The sequence below is a fragment of the Sus scrofa genome, chromosome 1 (genome assembly GCF_000003025.6).
Source record: "Sus scrofa isolate TJ Tabasco breed Duroc chromosome 1, Sscrofa11.1, whole genome shotgun sequence".
NCBI lineage: Eukaryota > Metazoa > Chordata > Mammalia > Artiodactyla > Suidae > Sus > Sus scrofa.
In genome coordinates this window covers 200,647,505-200,666,049 of record NC_010443.5, presented here as the reverse complement: position 1 = coordinate 200,666,049, position 18,545 = coordinate 200,647,505, and the positions used below count along the sequence as shown (strand labels likewise).

Here is an 18,545-nt window from a genome sequence, read left to right as displayed (position 1 = left end):
GAAGTCTCTGTGGCTTTCAAGACTGGCATCACTGCTCCCTCATTTTAACGCTACTTCCTTTGAACAGGCTAAGTCCCTGCTAATGACTCAATACTTTTCGGCAATCTATGTTATGCTGACTTCACCCTCATGTGCCCTCAGGCTATCACCATCAACAAATCATGGGAACAAAGAAGTGTGTTGCTGGGAAATAAATGAGGAAGAACAAGGACAAAAAAATGTCAGGAGCTTATTCACTGGCAATATTTATTATACAATGATCATTCCTCAGAAGAGTTTGTTCTCTGTTCTACTGTAAATATGAAGGAAATATCATTGCTCATAGCTGTCTTGGTCACTTTTCAGGTAGTTTTTTGAGGTACAGCTATCTCAGCGTGCCTTCAAAATACGGTGTCATTTGTCCATGGAAGCTTTCATGACAGGTGCCAGACTGGATCAGTCAGGATTAAAAGATAGAGCTATCTGCAGACTAGTTGTTAATAATAAAAAAAAAAATTCCCTTACCTCACCTCACCATGTTCTTTGGACCTTTGTGGAGCAGAGCTCTTAAGGGGGCTTGAGATTTAGAGAGAAGTTAAAATGATAACCAACATCCCAATTCCAGCAGATTGTAAATCTTTGTGAGGCAGCATGAACTTAAGCATGAGCTCAAGCTTTGGGCTCAGTCAGTTCATTCAAATCCCGGTTGAAAGTTAGCTATATGACCTTGGCACTGTATTGAACTCTATGAGGAAATTATTTCAGAAATATGGGCAGTAAAACCTTCCCCTTAAGTGGTAGTGAGGACTCAGTGAGATTGACACTATAGTGATCTATATCATAGGTGCTCAACAAAATGAATGTCTTTGCTTTATTCTTTCCCTGTCTCTTTTCCCCAGTCTCTTAGTGACACTTGGGAGACTAGTTTTTACAGGCCTATTTTTTTTTTTTTTTTGCATATAGCATGTCAGGCCCTGAAGGAAGCATAAGCTATTTGAGAACTTTGAAACTTTCTGCTAAATAGAGGTCAGGGGCCAGAGTCAGTATTTGTGTTTTGCAGCACATTGGGCAGCTGTTTCAGCAAATCAGCTGGAGAGCCTGGGAGATGCTAACAAGTGTTTCCTAATGAACTACTGAATATGGAAGTGCTTTGTAAAATGTTGAGGGCTCCAGGATTTTGTAGTGGTATTATTATTGTCACCACTAATTACTTTTCCTTCTCATTTTACAGGTTAGGAAATGGAGATCAAGAAAGACAAAAAGTGATTTTCCCAAGCACATATATCACCCTCATCCTCATAGCAGCAAACATAGTGCTTGCTTAGTGCCAACTATTGATCTAGACACATTACATGTATAACCAGTAACTCTGGTAACTGGCAATCTTCATAACAACCTTATGAGGTGGTGAATATTATCCCCATCTTAGAAATGATGAAGCAGAAGCACAGAAAGATCCCACAGCTACTAAGAGGCTGGGATCTGAACCTTAGCAGTCTGACTCCAGAGTAACCATTTTGACAACTACGTTATACACATACACCTTTAAAAATAAAAATGGGCTTAGATGATGAATACAGTTCTCTTTTATGTTTTATTCTTTCTTTTTGCACCCCATAACACATTCTTATTTATTAGTTAGCTCTTGAGAATGTTTTAAAGATGAAAACAATGCACACAAAATGTACTGGTTACATAAAACAAGGAAATAGCTGCTAACATCAACCAAACCAATTTAAAGATAACTTTGAGAACTCTTCTATGAGGCTGATGATGACAGAGGTGAAGAGTGGATAGGAGGTTTGTTCCAAAAGAATTATAAGACATATCTTCTGTGGTCTAGTTGAGGAGAGAAATGAAAAGGAAGTAAAGTCTAGTAGAAGTTGGGGAAGAGAAATGATTTTGCACTGAGGAGGTAAGGGTTTCAGGTTAGAGATGAGACAAAGAGAAACCTCAAGAGGTGGGAGAAGCTAGAGAGTCGGCATGTGCTATTGCTAGGATGACCAAGAAATAATGTCAGATGAGAAATGAATAAGAAATTTTGAAAAATCCTGCTTAAGTTGGAGAAGAAAAGAGTGAGATATGAAGGCTGACTTTTAGTACTTTATAGCTGTCATGTGGCAAGGGGATTAGAATATCTAGGTTGTTCTAGAGGACAGAGGTAGGGCAAATGTATGCAAGGGGAAGGTGGAAAATTTTAAACCAAAATGGAGAAGAACGTTCCAAAATCATCTGCAATGTGGTGCAACAGCAGCAAGGACAAAAAGGACTACTTTTGCAATCATGTAACTCCTGGTCAGTAGGTTGGTGTATAAGCAGAGGCTGGATTACAGGTAATGTTGTAAAGGGAGATGAAGCAAACTGCAGACTGTTTCAGTTTTATAAAATTTATACATGTATTATAAGCATATAAAATACACTGAACTCATAAACCCTTACCTTGTATAGTTATTTTTTCATTTTTATGAACATAAATAATTTAGAACCTACAATAATTTTTTTTTTTTTAATTTGGGAAGCTTACGAAGGTTAATTATATTTACTGAGATCACGACTAAATGCAAAGGTTTAAATCCTTCTCTGATTTAAAGGTTAATCTTTTTTCTTTTAAATTTAAAACCCCACAATTCCACATTTTACAGGATAAAGAAGGGAAGGAGTTGAAGGAACATTGTAAATCAACTATACTTTAACAAAAAATTTAAAAAAAGAAGGGAATGAGTAGGCAAAATGTGGCGGTAGTAGGTATAGAATACTATGTTTTAGGAGATTAGGAGCTTATAAAACAGCAAATAGCAGATTTGGAGAGTATAACTACAAAGTGACAAAGGGGGCAGTTAAGTCAGTTGGAACTGAATTGCGACAAAGCAGGGCTGTTAGAAACAGCAGCCAGGGTGTGGTCATCCTGGCAAGTAGCAGAAATGGAATTAAGATAGAGTGTAGTCTCTTTAATTTTTTTTCTCTCTCATTAATTTTAAAGTCCTTTATAACACACAAAAATGTCCACATGCCAATATTGTGGTTATTTCTATCTTTAAAGCTATATTTTTAGTAACTTCTTTTAACGGTACTTATTCTTTTGAAATAAAAGAATAATTTCCCCTTTTACTTTTCTATGTAAGCTATAAGTCATATTTGTTATGTGCTAAGAGAAGGGGTCCAGGCTACTTGGGTGCAGTGGAGTTTAGTAGTGTTAGGGCCAGAAGTGCTCTTAGCTGAGGTTGAACATGACACCATTATTTACACAACAACTGTGGTCTGCCTCCAATGGAGAGGTGTTTTACAATCACCAACTTTATGGGTCGTAGCTATAAAATAATCTTTTAAAGCAAACATACCATAATGTCTACATCCAAATGCAAAATGTCCTTTAGAGCTGTGACCTTGGCAAAATTTTATATATTAGAATAAAACATACTTAAACTCTTCACTGGAAACATCCTTTGGACTCAGTTTCTCTCTCTCTCTCTCTCCACACACACACACACACACACACACACACACACACACACACATTTTAAAGGTACACTTTATTTTTAACCAAAAAAACATGTTTTATCTTGCTTGATCCAAAATTTTATTTCCCAGAGGACTGGCTGTGAATGCCTCTAACGATTAGAAAAATCAAATTCATCATGAAAGACTAAGTGTTACCACTGAAGAGGTAAAAAAAAATAATAATGTGGTCCTGACCATGGAGGTTTACAAAGATATTTGAGATACTGGTAGTATCCTTAGTTTGAGAGAATGACCTTAGCTTGAGAGAAATGATAATCCTATTTTGAAGAATATTATCTAAACGTCTAATTACTAAAATGTTTATAAAATGAGAACAGATGAGACCCACTTTATATTCCAACTTGTTTGGTATACTTTTTATGGTACCACTTGATTCCTAATTTATGGTTACTACTCTGCTGTTGCTCCTTGCACTGAATACATGACCAAGAGTTCCACATCCAAAGGTAAGGAAAATCTATGGTAAATACTGTGTTGGTGAAGGTATGAAAAAACAGTCACATTTATACACTCATTGGAGGAAGTATACATTGGGAAAACTTTGGGAAAGTAAGTTGAAAATATAAAAATTCAAAATGCACTTACTAGTCTACTCAGTAATTATGATTTGATAATTAAACTTGTGTTCTATGATATGTTCACAAATATATACAAACATATATGCAAATTATGTTCCTTGTGCTATTGTTTGTAACAAAAAAAAAATAGTAAGAGCAAACCAAATGTCTACCAATAGGGAAACTGATCAATAAAGTATGGTATATTTGAAGAACAGGATAAGATACAGTAACTGAAAAAATAAAATAGCTTATGTATACAGATCTACAAAACATATACTGTCAAAGGAAAAAGCCAAGCAAAAAAACTGTTCATATTTCTCAATTTAGAAAAAATTGCATCATATACATGATAAGTAGTGCATGACAAAATGTGATGGCAGTTACATTGGGGGGATAAAATAAAATTTTCTCACCTATTACAGGTGAGAAAACAACTTTTTACTATATACTATCCTGTGTGCTTAATTTTTTATTGTGTCCTTATATTCTTTTCAAAACACTAAAAACAATTTTAAAATATAAAATACACAGTGGATGAATGTATTAATTAAGGTATGGTTGAGAACAAGATCTGATCTTCTTTCAGAAGTGGCAAACAAAATTTTTGATTCTTGTTCTACAGGTATACTTGGGTGGGGAAGGAAGTTATGAGTTCTGGGAAGTAGTGAAAACAGTGATCAAACCAGAATATGAAGGAAGTCATAGCTTTTTATTTGAAGCTTAAGTACTGAGCCTAGAAGAATGATATTCTGTATCAAATCTGTCTTTCAAAGAGGTCTGTCAGACCTCTTTTGTTTCAAAACTAAACAAAACAAAAAATATTTATTTTTGGACACGACTAATTATTAGTCTTTCAATGCTAAATGTTTTTGTTTTTAAGTAATGTAAGTATGCTTGGGACCTTTTTATCAAATAATTCTTAGGGATGAATTAGTTTCATTAAATTGACCCCCTTTCTTGCAGCAGTTAGAGTAGTGAGAGGCTGAGTTTATCAGAACTTTAATGAGGGAAGAAGGGGGATACTTTTAGAGGAGAGGATGATTTGGGGGTCATTTTTGTGTTTCGGGGGGACTTTGAGGGCATTTAGTTTTCTTCCTAGGTCCACTGAGGATGTTGGGTAGGGAAAGGGAGGTAGGAGGATCCAAAAGATCAATTTTGACCTCATCATGATTTTAACAAGGGTGGAGGGAAAGGATTGTTGATTCACTGAGAGGTTGAACTAAGAAAACAATCTTTAGGGCAGTTCAAGCTAAACTGGGCTGGCTTTTGATAGCAGAAGGCTTTTGTCTATTTCTCTAGTACTGAAACAAAGGCAACTGTCTCAGTCTAAGGGAAAGAGTATGGTGAAATAAGAGCATGGGCTCAGAGAGAACTGGGTTCAGAAAAGGGTTAAGACAAGACAAATGGTTAGCCTTGGGTGAATTTTTTAATCCTTTCATGCTTCTGTTTCCTCATTTGGAAAATGCTAATCATATTACCTCATGGGCTATTTGTAAAGATTAGATATAATACTTAAAATTTTAATAAATTTTATTGGCTACATATTTTGCAATAGGGGAACAACTTTTTGTTTTTGGAGTTAGCACATGCTTCACAATACATCATTGTTTACTTCCAATAAAGTATAATTGTTTTTGGAGTATTATTTATCTAATGTGTTTTAAACTTTGCTTTAAATATTCTATATGAAATGTTTCTAAACCTAATAACCATTTCAATTAATAGGTTGAGCCCATTTTATAAAAGAGAAAACTGAAGCTCAGAGAGGTTAAGCAAGGAATAAGCAGGGAGGTCAAGTTTGACTCTCTCTTCCGAATAACTGGAGGCATAAGGCAAAGGAGCAGGTTCCAGAGTGACAGGGAGGGTCATTAGTTTGATCTACAGGCAACAGAGCATGAAACAAGGGGAGCCTTACAGACTGGGAAGGTGAACTCTATTTGAGAGCTGGGAAGACCGAATGGTCTGCTCATGATTAGACAGGAGCGAGAAATGGGCAGATATATGGCTATTGGACTGAGTTGAGAGATATCCTGGAACAGGGATTCTGAGCGAATTTCCAACCGGGAGGCAGGCTAAGGTAAGACAGGACAGACCTCTTCAGGATGTGGAGTGTGGCTGGACATTGGTCTTTTTCCTTACTCTTCACTATACTTTTCAATATTGTTTTACCTAGATTAGATGTTAAATATTTCTTGTTGCTTAGGAAGGTTAATATTATACACTAAAATTTCATTCGTACGTATATTCCATAGAGAATTTTAAGATTTCCAGTGTTCCATGGGTTTTCCATCATGTTCCCTGCCCTCGTTATATTATAATATGATTTGAAATTACTGTCCATCTTGGCATTTCAAGAGAGAAATTGTGCTCAAGGTACCAAAGAGCTCTCCTTTCTAGTTTCTAGTTCAGACAATGAGAAAGAAAACAGTTCACTTTTCATATGGCTCCTGTTTGGAGCTAAGCTGACTTTAAAAGCAGATGATTTTTCTCTTTCATGTGTAATAAATAATGGCGCTGAGAGCAAAGTGTGTTTACTGGTAACAAATTCCACCAATGGGTGTGGTGAAAAGTTGAGCATTTGTGGACTGTGCAGCTTCTGCTATTGTCTACAGCATTTCCTCTTTTGTCTCAGAAGTTCATGTTTCTCAGTCAAGGGCAGTGGCAGTTCCAGATAAATGTCTGGGTTTTCTTACTCTGAGGATGAGGAGGTAGGGGTGGCTCTGGAGCTGTCTTTCTAGCACGGATTCCGTTGTGGGGAAAGTCTGTCTTTAAACAAAATAGTAAACTGGGGCAACCAGTTTCATCAGTTAAATGATTTCCTTGTTCATATGAGGTAAGGAAAAGATGAATAGCTTTTAAGGAAAGAAACAGGACATAAGGAAAGAAAAAACATAAGAAGTTAAACACTGAGGAAGCCTTGTGAGATAGATGGAGCATAAATGTAGATAATTCACTTTTTCAATTTGGCATGGGGACAGTAAGAAAATCTTTTCTCTGTAAATCAATACAGCTCTAGTGTCTGTTCTGCTCTGGGAACACCGATGATTATACTGAATCTCTAAATAAAGATAGCCAATTCACACAACTGTTCTAAATCCAGTTTTGTGCTGAGAGACTTGAAAATTATAATATCCAGAATCAATACTTGTAGTGTATATATATGAGGTGGTGCCCTCAGAGGATTAAGACCTGTCCTGGCCGTCTTTTGTTATGGGTGTGTTTCTCTGTAAATGTTGTGTGGTACCACACCAATTTGCTTGCTTGTTCTTAACAAAACCACAGGCCATCTTTGAGATATATTCAATTGAAATAATGGAAAAACATATTTATTTGCACATTTAATTGACATATAGTAAAGCCAGCACACACTATAAAATGCTTTAGACACTAACAACATTGTGTCCTCTGTTTCACTCTACTAGGATGGTGGTAAATGTGGTCTGGGGAATGCTTGATCTGGGTTATTCTGGGCATGGGTTTGTTTCTTCCTGTCACCTGGGTTTTGATTCGCCTGCTGATCTGTGTCAGAGTCACAGTACTGGGTCACAGGTTTTAGGGGTCACTTTCTTGAATCAATGCTGAATTTTCCACTTAAGAGAATTGCCTTTGGCAATTGTGCCAAATGTAGCATCTCAAGTTCAGACTCTTCAGCTGTACTTACATGTATTGTGCAGGCTTTTTCTTTTCTTTTCTTTTCTTTTTCTTTCTTTCTTTCTTTCTTTCTTTCTTTCTTTCTTTCTTTCTTTCTTTCTTTCTTTCTTTCTTTCTTTCTTCCTTCCTTCCTTCCTTCCTTCCTTCCTTCCTTCCTTCCTTCCTCCCTCCCTCCCTTCCTCCCTGCCTTCCCTCCTTCCCTCCTTCCTTCCTTCCTTCCTTCCTTCCTTCCTTCCTTCCTTTGGCTTTTTAGGGAGGCATATGGAAGTTCCCAGGCTAGGGGTCGAATGGAAGCTACAGCCACCAGCCTACACCACAGCCATAGCAACATGGGATCCAATCCTCACCCATGACCTACACCATAGCTCATGGCAACGCTGGTTCCTTAACCCACTGAGTGAGGCCAGGGATTGAACCTGCATCCTAATGGACCCTAGTCAGTTTTGTTAACTGCTGAGCCGCGAAGGAAACTCCCTGTTCAGGCTATTTCTGATCTTATATTTGAATCTCCTAGATATGGAATATGCCGGAGGTGTGGTTCCTGTTATTCAAGGATGAATAAATTGTCTCAGCCAATGTCCACACACATGTTGGCTGTGACCAGGTCTATATTGGGAAGGGCTTTAAAGACGTCTGTGGCTTTTGATGAAAGAAAAGTTTCCTACTGAGAGTCACCTATCTTCAAATCTCTTTAGTTTGTTCTTGAATCTCATGTTGCCTCTATGACTCCTCAGCCATACTGAATACTGTCCTCTTGATATTTTGTTAAGATTTTCCCATTTTTAAAGCCATATAAATGAGTAAATCTCTCTCTATCTTTCATATGCACACATAGAGACACACCGATGAGTGACTCCATAAACATGAAATGTATAAGTTCAAATTTTAACTCCAAGAAAAATCGATGTTATTGATAAGAAGAAAAGTCAATGTTATTGATAAGAATTGGTATATTTCTAAAAGTGGAAATTCAGGAAGAAAATAGATTCTTAAGCACTTTCTAAATGCCAGGAACATTTAACCTGCATTTTTCTCATTTAACTTTAACAACTTTTAAATACAGATATATCTTATCTAAGAGACTAGGCACCTGGGATTCTGCAATGTGAAGTAGCTTGCCAAGGCCATGGTAAGGTGCAGAGCTGGGCCAGGGGCTTGCTATCTCTGACACCTGAGATCCTACACTCTTAATTATTCTCCATGCTGGTTTTTAGCTAATTTTCAGCTGTTCAATGCACAGCACTAAATTCATGATCTTAGTTTCATCATAGTAAAAGCTGTAGTAATCACATAACATGACAATTTGCAGTGGTTTCTGACTAAGCTATTGAGTCAGAATTGAAACCTCACATGTGTATAGTGCTTTTACTTTGTCAAACTCCAACAAGGGAAGTTTTCACGTCTGAGGAAAACTAAACTTATTTCGGTTTAATATAGTAACACAACAAATTATTAATTTCACATATTTTAGTCAGTCTCTATGCCCATCATTCTTTATGTTTTAGAAAGTGGAGAACTTAAAAATGCTTTTTGACACTATTTACAATAGTCAAGACATGGAAACAACCTAAATGTCTACCATCAAATGAATAGATAAATAAGATGTGCTGTGTGTGTGTATATATACACACACTGGAATATTACTCAACCATTAAAAAGAATGAAATAATGCCATTTGTGGCAACACAGATGGACACTAAGCGAAGTAAGTCAGAAAGAGAAAGACAAATACCATATGGTATCACTTATATATGGAATCTAAAATATGACACAAATCTACAAAACAGAAACAGACTCACAGACAGAGAACAGACTTGTGGTTGCCAAGGAGGAGGAGGTTGGGGGAAGGGTGGACTGGGAGGTTGGGTTTAGCAGATGCAAACAATTATATATAAGATGGATAAATAAGATCCTACTGTATAGCACAGGCAAATATATTCAATATCTTGTGATAAACCATAATAGAAAAGAATATGAAAAAGAACATAATATATGTATAACTGAGTCACTTTTCTGTACAGCAGATATTAATACAACATTTTAAATCAACTATATGTCAATTAAAAATTAAAAAAAAAAGATTTTTGAAAAATTCCTTTTCCAAATGTTGGAGATGGTTAGGTGTTCTTTCCAAGGCAACAGCTTCGTCATGAGAGAATGGAGATGCTAATTGAGGTTCTTAACAGAGAGTTCATTGTCCTTCCCATTATATCACACAATCTGGTATCAAATCTGTCTAAAGACATTGTCTCTCATCTATTAATAGCCCTTCTATTAATAATGTTCAGTGACTGGATATGTCTCGTTCTTACTGGTGTTTTGGAGAACTGAAAATATTTTTCAATGTTATATCTAGAAAGCCTTTGGAGTTTCTTTAACATGTTATATGATAAGCAACTGAAACTATGGCAGGAAGGAAGGAAATAAACATGAAGAATCTATTATTTGCCAGACATATCAGTATGCACTTTACATGTAATAACTTTGTGAGGCTGATACTAACTCCACTTTACAAGGCATAAAAAGACAGTAATTTCCCTTAAATTGTACAGATAGGATGATTTGAATCTAGTCTGTCTAACACCAATGCCTCCATACTTTTCATTGCCTTGCCTCCATCTAGTATAAAAATCAAATATATAGCATTGCATATTTGGACCATCTCAACAAAACAATTGGGCACTTTCTCACTGAAGTAACTCACACTAAAAATAAACACCCCTCTTCCTCCCATGAGCCTCCCAAGGTTGAAGGGAGGAACACAGGAGCTCTGCTAAGCCTAGGAGTGCTGCCTAGTAATCTGAAATCAGAGGGCATCATTCAGATCCCTTTTTCCCCTTTCTGAGATTGTTCCTCTGATCTCTTATACATTTTTAAAGCTTTTTTACGATGGAAAACTTCAAGCATACACTCAAGTAAAGAAAGTAGCATAATAAAAAAACTGGGTACCTAGACCCAGCTCCAATAATATCTGCCCTAATTTTATGCTCTGTATAATACTGCCATAAATTATGGTGTGTCTATATTTGGTGATAAGTAGATAACAAACCATATACTTTTATCTTTTATTCCCTGGTTCTCCCCCAGGTACAGGATGGCTATTTTTCTTCCAACACCAAGTCTTAACTGGTTACTAACCAACCAGTAGGGAAATTTTATATTTTATTTTTTTTGCGTTTTAGGGCCGCATCCACAGCATATGGAAGTTCCCAGACTGGGGGTGAATCGGAGCTACACCACAGCCGGCCTACACCACAGCCACAACAAGGGATCTGAGTTGTGTCTGTGACCTACACTACAGTTCATGGCAATGTTGGATCCCCAACCCACTGAGCCAGGCCAGCGATCAAACCCACATCCTCAATGATACTAGTTGAATTCATTTCTGCTGCACCACAGTGGGAATTCCTAGCAGGGACATTTTATTTAAAAGCACAATGTGAGAGATAATAAAACCTTTGCTATCAGAATAAGATACAATAGGGATATAAATATTTCACCTTGAAAACTAAATCAGGAGGAGGGTGTGAAGATTATGAGGATTAGGAATGTGAAAACAAAAGACCATTTGTACCCATTCTGTTCCCAAGAGTGCATGCGTATTGGTTTCATTCAAGGTTGGGAAGGACAGTAAAAGGGCACAACCCTCAGGATAAGACCACTGGATTACCTGAAAGACACAACTGTCCTTGGCTACATGGAGTGCCTGCCTTGGGTATTGTAACTCATATGCCCTGAGAGAAATGAATACTCAAGGAAAGACATTTGTTATGCTGTCATTTTTCAATAATCCACCACTGGCCTGGATTACAAAAGATAGAAGATAATAAAAAGCACTTATATTTGACCTTGGAATGTACTGCTGTACTTACACTTGTCTAGGGGATGTGTCTATCTGGCAATTCCCTTTAGAGAACACAGGGGGCCATTCTACTACAAGCAGGCCCTGTTGGAGCTGCTTTCTTGTTCCCTTCAGCTACATGCCCCTCTCTGTCTCTCTCTGTCCTGTCTGTTTGTCTCTCTCCCTTGTGTTACCTTAATGATAAGGTTTTAAAAGGTCCCGGTCCTTATATACTATAAAAACAGATTTAAAATATTGACGACAGTGCAACTAAATAGATGAGATGCTAAGAGTTAAGCTCGGATTTTCCAAAACAACCAGTTAACACACTTGAAAGCACGTGTCAAATCAGTCCTCACAAAATTCCTGAAGACATCAGACACCATAGCCCTGATGCACCATTTTCTGTGTCAACAGGGGTTTCAGTTCTATCAACAATATCCCTCCAGATTCATTTTTACATGATTGTAAATCTGCTTTCCCCCTGTTTTGTCTGCTGGCCCCTCCCACCTGGAACTGGGAAGGTTTTTCTCCTGATATTGTCCTCACAGTAAATTGTAAGAAGTGAGGATAAGATTTTCTTTAAGAGCAATAATCTAATACATTGCACAAGTGTCTGTATTTATGTTCCCCAAGATGGAAGGAAAGCAGCTTGTCTTAACATGCCTGTAAATTCACAATCCCACCCCAAACAAATCGGCCCTGTATTTCACTTGTGTAGACCTGGCATGTTCTTATCTGAGGACTCAATCTATTAAAAAAGCAAATCACAAGATTTATATACACAGTGATTTTCCCATCCTGAATCCACTGGTACTGTTCTTATTTCAATGCTTCTATTCTTTTGCCACATAAGTGCAGGTGATTTGTGGGATCATTTGTCTAGATTTCAGTTCAAAGAGTGCAGTCACTGTATTTACAGGATGATACAAAGTAACAAAATACTTGGCCTTTGCACTGAAGAGAATTGCCTCTGTGTTGGTGAAATAATAAATACAACAAGAATAATAATAATCAGTATTATGTATTTACTCTCTGTGAGCACTGTTTTGAGTGCTTTACTTACATTATCTCATTTGAGGCTTAATGGGGTCACTCTACCTACCTCACAGTAGTTAGGGCAGAGTTGGGATTTGAGCACAGGCAGAGTGACTCCAGAACCCAAGCTCTTAAACACCCATAGAACAACTGCCGAATAGAGACCCAAGCCAAAATATCTTTGCGTAGAGGAGCAGTGTGTGAGAGTGAAGCTGGAGTGCTTGCCTAGGGTTAGATGTAAGCAAGGTTGGTTGGGTTAATCAGGATGGACAAACTGGGCAAGACCAAGTTGAAGGAGGCAAAGGAGATGGGAAAATTGTAGTAGGGAGGAGAGGAAGAGTGGTTGGGATAAACTAGAAAAATGTGGTGGAGGGGGTTCAAGGTCCAAGAAAGAAGTTGAGGACAAGAGATGACAATGGAAACATCTCTAAGCTGTGAGTCACTTTGAGAAAAATGGTGCTCTATTACTTTACTTTTTAGTAACACCATTCTTATCCTACAGACTAATGGGAATCTATATAGTACTCCATTTACAGAGGCTTCTATCTCCTTGATGGGTTAGAATTGTTCTAACTTTCTTTCCTGAGGTTATGATCTGAGAGATTTTCTTCCTGTTGTGCTTTTCTTCTAAGCACCTGACACTTATTGAAGAAAGTGAAACACACCTATTCTCTTGACTTTGGTGACTAATATTAATTGCTATGTCTTAAAATTTATAAATTTTCCTTTTTCAAAGTCTTGTTTGAAAGCACATTAGGTATGTGTATAAAGATAATAACTGTGAAAGTATGAAGGTGTCCTCTATAGTTAGTCCTATGACATTTTATCATTTAACATGTACTTAACTTTTCAATAAAAGGGTTTATCTGCTATGGTTTTATAATAGCAGATAACTTATCTTTTTTTCAAGTACATTTTTACCTTGGTGCCAGGGTAATTGATACCATGGTAAATGTTAATACTTAGAAACAATGTCTAAACAGGAAAGAATAATCTTTGCATGTAGGAAGTGTGGCATATAATTATATTTAGAGTTGAATCGTATTTTGAAATATATTCTATAATATAAAAAGTAGTACATTCAAAAATCACTTTACCAAACTCTTTAATAATACCTGTTTGCCTTTAAAATTTTGGAATATTCCACAGAGGACAGATTATTAAGCTTTTAATTGTTAAGCCTTCTGATCATATGAATTCTTTTCATGTTTCTTTGTAGTCCTATAAAACATTTTACTTCAAAGGAAAAATGCTATGAACTTATAGTGCTTTTAATTTTAAAATCTGTTCCCACTTTGTTGATTAAGACAGAGGAACACTGATTGTGAATAAAGAACATGCTGTGTTGAAAAGAAAATTAAAGATTCTGATGTTTCTCTGCCAGATAGCACAGAAACTAAGAACACCGCAGGAATTTTTCAACATTATTAACCTCCTGACAATGTGTGGGTCGTATAAAGGACAAATGAATGTTTTGGAGGGACCTAAAATGCCAATTTTAACAGACTGTCCAATGCTGTAGATAAATATTTGTGTTCCTGGAGATTATTTGATTTTTATCAAAGCAAATTGAATTGGAAACATGGCATGTATTAAGTCATTGGTACTTATTGTCTAATTCTTTTTCCCATAGAAGTTTCTATGCACTGAAAGAGCACTAAGTCATCAGTTAGACATACCATGTAATGATCCTTATCATATCCAGACAAAATAAAAGCCTTTTAAGAAGCTACTTCACAAGACAACTGCATAGCTTTCTTCACAGGAACTCGTTAAACAAATAGTGATTATTAAAGCTGTTGGGTCAATCGCTTACACCAGTTTAACAAGAACAATTCCAAGATGTCTAGCCCATTCCACATTCCATGTGACTAACTATGGCATCCAGAGCTTGGAAAATATCCAGGCAACTCACAGTAGTTTTTCTTAAATGTTTTACGGACACTAGATTTTTAAGAAAAGTGGTAAAATTAGGTGTACAGAGAAGAGTCTTCAAGGCATTCCTATTGTCAATGCCATAAATGGTCTCAATTGTATCTAAAAATTGTTTGAAAGCACCTAAAACTGAAATGTTGCAGATGTAGCTCCTATCTACATTAGAGTTGGCAAATGCACAAATCCTAATTGTTGGTATAGAGGTTTATTGTATCCAGTGAGACAAATATACTAGGAGTTTTGCATAAGCCTTTAATAGAGAGGGTACTGTGAGTTGGGAAAATTGGAGGGCTTTTATAAATGTGTCACATTAACCCCTTCCTTATACCTATGGTCATGCCACATGAGGGTAGAAAGAGAAGAAGAAAGATTTAGAGTAGAAAGACAGGGTTAAGAAATAAAATGGACAGGAGTTCAATCAGACAAGGAGGACTTTGGCAGATCTGGAGTCAATTCTGTGTTTGTTATCTAAAGCAGGTAAGATAAATATCATTGCTCACAAAAGGTCAAGTTCAGAAATACCAATTGATACTCTAGGTTCCTGTTTCTTGAAAACAGAGTATGAAATCCAGAACTTTGGAGTGAAGTCAAATGTCCAAGATAAGAGACTTTAGAATATTGTGTCAATATTCTCAACCCAGGCAAAAAATTTAGGTTACAGAACAAGGGGCCAAGGAGACAAACACTAACAGGCAACTAAAGTGTTTCTAATGTTTCCTGCTTAGAGTCCAAACTTCTGAGGATTTTAGAAGGCCCGCACCCAAAGTTTTATTTTTTTCATTCAGTTCATATTTTTTAGACAGTTACTAATTATTAAGCACTATAGGAGCAGCAGAGACTATTACTGAACTAGGCAGACATATTATCTCTTTTTAAAGGAGACATACAATAAATCAGTAAATGTAGAAATGGACAAATGACTCTAGAAGAAAATAAAGAGCATGATAAGTCTGAGAATGGGAGGAAGTTGTTTTGGATGGGTTGGCCAGAGAAAACATCTCTGAAAAGTGATATTGGAGAGTGAGGATGCAGTTTGAGGATGAGCAGACAGTTGAGGAACTGGAAGAACCTAGTGGAATGGCCTGGATGTTAAAAAATAAAAGGCCTTGGCACAATGAAAGAACAAAAAGAAGTGGATTTGGAGGATAGTGAGCAAAGGAGAGAGTGCTGTGAGATGGAGATTAGAGAAGTTGCCAAGAGCTAGATTATATAGATAGAAAAGTTTTGGTTAAAATAAGGGAAGTGCCAAGTAGTCTAAGAATTGATTTGAGACAATACACTGTTTTTATAGTTGTAAACTGGAAGATAGGTTAGAAGGGACTGAAAATTCTGTCTAAGCAATCATACATTGTGAAGAGTTTATTAAGGAAATTTCCTAAAGCAGAGATGGAAATATGGGGCAAGACCATTGATACCAGATCTTGGAGTTCATGTGAGTTTCTGGAGTGCCTGGGATGAAAAATCACCTTCGGGGCAATGCACTGCAGACCAAAAGGGTGGTAGTAGTAGCCAGAGGGGTTTTTCTTTAGAGGCTGAAACTGTTCTATGAAAGACAGTAGAGCAAGATGGTGAGTCACCCTGTGTGGGCTGGTGTGAGGCAGAGCATAATGTGGGCGACTGTGAAAGACACAGAATGATAAGTTGAAAGAAGCACAGAAAGCAGCATCCTCTTTCTGCTTTTGCCGTTTGCTGGGAAAGCAGACTCCAAGGAGATGCTGGTGCCAGAATGAAGAGATATATGAAGCCAAGCTGACCCCAATCTGACTGTAAGCAAGCCTAGTACAGCCCAGAAACTTGCAGACTTGTAAGCAAACCAAATGCTTTCTAATGTAGGTAACTGAGATTTGGGGTGGGTGTTATACAGCCTTGTCACAGTGGGAACCTCATGAATAACTAGTTGATGAGCCAGCTAGACTAGAACACACATGGTCTGTAATCCAATAATCCTTAATAATCTGATGTTTATATCAAATTAGTCTGCTATTCACCTATGCATTTATCACATATTTATCATACATTTACTGTGGAAAACAGGACACAATGACAATCACAACAATGAAACCCAAAATGTGGTCTCTGCCTTCACAAAGAACATATTTCTAGTGGGAGAAGCAGACAAAAACAAGTAAATTTAAACCTAATATAATGTCAAACTCTTATAATAGCACATATGTCCTTCTGAGAGTAAATAATGGGTGGGGTGAAGGACAGGAGATGATGACATTGGTGGAGGCCAGGGTAGGGCTTGTGGAGGTGCTGGTGGAGCTGAGCAAGCACATCTTTCTCTCGCTTGAATGGTCTCAGATAATGGTTTCATTTTTTCATTTTTCTAAATTTATGTCATGTCAGCCCAACTGTGTGCCTTTGCTCTAGCTAACTAGCTGTCCACAGTTTGCATCCTGTGTGTTCAGAGGGCTATTGAGTTGTTCTGCAAGTTGGTAGAGAAAGGCTGCAAAAAGCTTCATTTTCCCTTTCCCAAAGGGAGCAATTACTTACCCTCACTAGAACAACAAACTTAGATCCTTGGCTGTGAATGAAATCTGATTTCTCTCAGGTGAGAGGTATTCTGTATATGGAAAGTCAAGAGAAAAATGTGATTTTTAGCAATACTGTAGGGACTGTGGTCAGTACTGTGCTCATAAAGGCCTTTGTTTTCCATGTTTTTGTTGGCCCCATGAGAAGCCTGGAGCAGCTCACACACCCATCTGTATCCATATTAGTGGGACTGAAAAGTGCTGACACAGAATTGCAGATCAGGGCCTGTGGCTTGCCAGGGTAAACTTGTGTAATGCACTGTACATCCCTCCTAACAACAGTGGTTCTTTTGTCACTTAAACAGAGGTTATTAGAACACAAGTCATTAAAAAGAGCTTTAGAAAAACAGGCAACATTTTCCAATATTGTGGCTTTAGGTGATCTCCATAAAGTATCAGCAGCTCCGGAAGAAGTGAAGCATTTCGTGAATAATTACAGTGGATTCAGAATCATAATCTGAATTGATGAGACATGAATAATATTTTAAAATGTAATTTCTGGAGTTCCCGTTGTGGCTCAGTGGTTAACAAATCTGACTAGGAACCATGAGGTTGCAGGTTCGGTCCCTGCCCTTGCTCAGTGGGTTAAGGATCCAGCGTTGCCGTGAGCTGTGGTGTAGGTTGCAGACGCGGCTCGGATCCCGCGTTGCTGTGGCTCTGGCGTAGGCCGGTGGCTACAGCTCCGATTGGACCCCTAGCCTGGGAACCTCCATATGCCGTGGGAGCGGCCCTAGAAAAGGCAAAAAAAAAAAAAAAAAAAAGTAATTTCTGAGTGTCCACAAAAAGTCCATGATTATGGAGAATTGGATGAAGATTAACCAGAATATTTTTTTGAATGTACATAGATAACACAAATAAGACTACTTTCAAATCTTAAGCTGGTCTGGGAATCTCTAGTTTACTGATCAAATACAAATTCAAAGAAAAAGCCTTTAGGGTTTTTCCTATTTTTAATACATAAAACAGCGCAATTGTGGAATAAAGATGGGAAAAAGTCCTTATTCCACTCTCCAGAGAAAAACCTGGTGAACATTTTAATGTTGTTTCTGCTAACGTTTTTATACCAAATGCTTCTTTACATATTTGAACTCGTAAGATACATGCAGTTTTGTTTCACGCGTTTTCTTTCACTTTCGTTATTCCTTAGGAGAGATCACCCGGTGACAAACAATGGACCCAATCTGGCTCACTGTCTGTTTTAGCAGAACACGGCCACACTCACTCACTTGCCAAACTGTCTATGGGTGCTGTCACGCTACAGGGGCAGAATTGAATATCTGCAACAGAGCCAATGGGGCTCCCAAAGCCTAAAATATTTCTCTCTGGCCCTTTCCAGAAACAGTTGGCCAGCCCTGAGGACAGATTATTAGAATTCTGAATATGTCTTTTTAAGGTTTTATTTTTTTTCCCTTTGGGAAATCTATTTTGAAACTTGTAAGTTATTTAATCTACATAAATTTTTTTTTTCTGTGGATTCTTTCAAGCTTC

General features: G+C 37.4%; 1 long non-coding RNA gene across 6 annotated transcripts in view; it reads left to right on the top strand.

The window, feature by feature from the left end:
• The window catches only part of LOC106509137, a 64,015-nt gene that overhangs the window by 16,394 nt on the left and 29,076 nt on the right, over positions 1–18,545 (top strand). The window lies entirely within an intron of this gene.